This window comes from Rhincodon typus, unplaced genomic scaffold, assembly GCF_021869965.1.
Source record: "Rhincodon typus isolate 14 unplaced genomic scaffold, sRhiTyp1.1 hic_rhity00006034, whole genome shotgun sequence".
NCBI classification, from domain to species: domain Eukaryota; kingdom Metazoa; phylum Chordata; class Chondrichthyes; order Orectolobiformes; family Rhincodontidae; genus Rhincodon; species Rhincodon typus.
In genome coordinates this window covers 6,202-10,416 of record NW_025971672.1, presented here as the reverse complement: position 1 = coordinate 10,416, position 4,215 = coordinate 6,202, and the positions used below count along the sequence as shown (strand labels likewise).

Below are 4,215 nucleotides of genomic sequence, written 5' to 3'. Positions count from 1 at the left end.
GCGAGCCAGTGGCTCATGCTGATGCTCCAGGAACAAACTTTCAAATCTCATCCTGTCATTAGAATTAGAAAACTCAATCAATAAATCTGTAGCATAATATTAATGATGACTGTGACAACTGTCATTGATTATTGTGAAAACCTCTCTGATTCACTGGTGTCCTTTATGGAAGACAATCTGCCATCCTTACCTACCTGGCCTGAATGCGTCTCCAGACCAGAAGAAATGCGTCTGATTTGTAACTGCACTCTGAAATTACTGAACAAGCAACTCCATTCAAGAGCAATTAGGCATATACAACAATGCTGCCCTTGCCAGATCCATGTAAAAAGCTATGGAGAACATAAGTAGAGAAAATCAACAGAAGATATTTTAAAAAAAAAACTGTCATGACCAAAAATGTGGAACCAAAAATGTATTCAAGATTACAACAGCAATTAAAGGAAAGCTAGGTATGGATTGAATGTAATAGAAGGTTATAATGACAAATTCTTTGTAATTGCTTTCAGAGTAGAGGGCACACTATTCAGTTAAGGTCTTGAGTAATTTGACACATTGTGTGGGAAGTGTAGCTTTCCCGGATTGAACAGATGACTTTCGACCTAAGGTTTCTGAAGCTGTTTCCTGAGATGTTCATACATGATATCTAGATATGTTTTAGACCAGTGATTGAAATGGATTACTTGATTAGATTAAATAATGTAAATTTCCAGGCAGAAACAAAGTGAAAAGAGGTGGACCTGATCTTTTCTCATGTAGCAACTTCTATTTTGGTAAAGTAGATAACGTTACTGGATTGGAGACATTCATATTTTCCTTGCTGACTCTAGGAATGCTGATGGTTTCATCGATAATGCCGAGCTGAATATCATCGCGGGTTTTGGGGAGCAAGTTACAGAGGAGGCAATTCATGAATTCATGACACAATCGGACAAGAACAATAATGGCAAACTTGATTTTGATGGTATGTCCAAATCATAAAAACAAATTCATTAGTGATATTATATTGGCTTACTATTGAGTATTTAAAACATGCACGTTTTCAATCAAATATCTTCGCCCCTTTACAGAATTGGTGAAGATGGTGGAGAATGTCCAGTAAAAAAGCAACATCCCTCAGCAACCCATTACAATTCAACAATTTAATGAATTGTGTGTTGTTGCCCTTCTTCAGCCAACTGAACAGATATCTGAAATAAAAATGATGATTGCAAATAATTCAAAATCTGTTCTACAGGACTGAAGCTACATATGTAGCAGACAGCTTCCTGGCTGCTACAGTTTTTTCTTTGTGAGGAAGAAGCAATCTCCTATGTACGAAACGCTTTGTCATTTTGCTACCAGCACGGAACACTACACAGTTTATTTGCAACCCTTTCCTAATAAACCTAATGTCAATGTTTTTCCGACCAGTTGTTGTTGCATTTCATTTGGTGAATGCCATGGATTCTCTAGATTTTTATTCTCTATCTTTAGCAGGTGACAACGTTCAATTATATCATTCAAAAGAGATTTATATATTGGCGCCAAAACCATTTACATTTAAATGGTACATCTTTCATGAACACAGGATATCTCAACAGGTGTTATAAATAGTGAAGTATCTTGAAAGGGTATTCAGCATTTTACGAAGGAAATGCAGTCACCAACCTGCACACAGCAAAGTCCACATAAGTAGATAACCCGTTCTTGTGATATTATGAGGAATAAATATTGGCCTCTCCTGCTCTTCTTTTAAATCATATCCCAGGATCCACAGATGATGGCTGTGTCAGACTAGAAACCACAAATGTGAATTCACAGACATGAATGCTTCAAACTGAGTCACAGCACAGTCTATAGCACAACAAGCTGCAGTTGGTGAAAGTTCACTTAAAGGATTGTTATGAGTAAACCATTGTGCCATTATGTTTAATCATAGAATCCTTACAGTGTGGAAACAGGCTACTTAGTCCATCAAGTCCACAACAACCCTCCAAAGAGCATCCCTCACTCTACTCTATCCTTGTAACCCTGCATTTCCCATGGCTAATTCATCTAATCTACCCTCCCCGAGAGACCATGTGCAATTTAGCATGGCTTGTCTGCCTAACATGCACATCTTTAGACTGTGGGAAGTAACTGGAGTAACCAGAGGAAACCCATGTAGACACAGGGAGAATGTGCAAACACCACACAGACAGTTGGCCAAGGGTGGAATTGAACCCAGCTCTCCGTCACTGTGAGGCAACAGTGCTAACCACTGAGACACTGTGCAACCCTTACTGTTATAGGCAAAGACAAGATGGCAATTGCCTCACACAATTTAAAGTATGAAACACATACATGAAATCAAGGAACAAATAGTATAACGATACATTCATCACCATATACAAGATGCAATACAGAAATTCACCAAGCTTCTATCGACAAAATGTCCTAAGCCCATGACCACTACCACCTGGAAGGACAACGGCAGCAAGTACATGGGAACACCACCACCTGCGTGCTCCCCTCCAAGCTACTGACCATCCCGACTTGGAACTATATCTCCATTTTCATCATGTCTTTGGGTCAAAAACCTGGTGCTCCCTCCATGCAGACATTGTGTGCCGACCTGCACTAAATGGACTGCAGTGGCTCGAGACATTCAACAAACAGTCAGACATTAATTGTAGGCATCTCTAGTTGATAGCACCTCGCTACATCTTTATCTACGCGCTGGACAGGTATCAAGACCAACCTGCTTGGAGGAAAATTCTTATCTCGAAGCAGCCACTCACAGACTCTGGAAGTTGGCCTGGGGAGGTGAAGAAATCTCATAGGGTGATGGAATCATGAAAATTCCTACAGCATTTCCTGTGCTGGGTTTTCAATGAGGGCCTTCTTTCTTTAAGAATCTTGCAGACCGGCTTCGTGGTGCTTTCAGAGGCCTGTCATTTTAGTTCTCCACCCTGCCATCTTTCGTACAAAAGAAAGATCTGTGATGCAATGGAAGACAGGGAGAATTGATGACAGAACAGTCAGTCTTCAGGGGCCAAAGGAAATTGAGATGGGGCAAGAAAATAAACAAATAAACCAAAATGTGCCTACAGCAGCTGTGCAACATTATGAAACAAACATTAAAAAGGAAAGATTTGGAAACAAAGTAGAGGACTCTGTGAAATGGAATGAAATGTTTGAGTCCATACAGCTATTAAGTGCCTAATTAGAAGACGAGGCACAGTTTGTTACCTTAATCTTCCCGGGGACAGTGCAGCAGGCCAAGTCGATGTCAGCCAGAGACCATCATGGGGAATTAAAATGACACGTCAATGAAATCTCAGGGACATTCTTGTGAGCTGTGCTGAAGTGTTTGGGAAAATGGTCTTCCACTCTGTGTTTGATGGTTCCAATGTGCAGGAGAATCCAAATTGTGTTGTGTGTAATTTTACTGTGATATTATTTCTTCGATGATTCCTTCTGGAGCAGATAAGAAAAATCCTGGAGGTAAAATAGCTGTTCTATTTTCTCGACTAAATTAAGAAGGATTGTAATGTTAACTATGACCTTTATTCTTTACTTTTCTACTTGCTATCTGAAGGTAATGCTTAACTTTTTAACTCTTTTTCTATTACTAATTCGTACCTATGCTTTTTGGACTTAAGTACCTTTGATCCTGAGATGGGACGCGTGTGGCAACGTTGTACACTTTTCACTGTACTCTTGTAATTCTGTACTTGAGTACACTTGATAATAAAATCTAAATCTAAATCTAAATTAGTTCACATCTTTGCTATTTAGTACACAACATTTTACCCCATTTCACGTATGACTGATGGTCTTGAGTTTCAAAAAAGGTAGTCAAATCTCAGATTGCAACAGTTCTCAAAAACACTTACGTGGAGCTTAAACATTAGCAATATCTCTTCTTTTCAAACATCATTTTGTTCACAAATGTTCATGGTTAACAATGGACAGAGCTTATATTTCAGTGTGCTCTGAACTTAGAAAGCAGCACCATTGGCGTTGAAGAGTTCTTGGTGATGATGGCGAGGCAGAAGAAAGAGGAGGCGATAGGAAAGCCTGAAGAAGACGTCACAGAAGTTTTTCGTGCACTTGATTTGTGAGTTTGACCTTCGACGACATTGGTACAAATATGACTGTGCAGAAATTCTATTTTGAGGTAGTAGTTTCTCCATTGTACACATTGAAAAATGAAAGAACTTTCTCAAAGATCAGCAAAGCAATCAGAAA

At 39.3% G+C, this 4,215-nt stretch overlaps 1 long non-coding RNA gene across 1 annotated transcript; it reads left to right on the top strand.

Moving 5' to 3' along the window:
- Positions 1-540: 540 nt before the first annotated feature.
- LOC109937581 lies at positions 541-1,409 on the top strand. The gene is made up of 2 exons (XR_007261552.1): positions 541-964; positions 1,071-1,409. It is a non-coding gene; the product is annotated as an uncharacterized LOC109937581 (long non-coding RNA).
- The last annotated feature ends 2,806 nt before the right edge of the window (positions 1,410-4,215 follow it).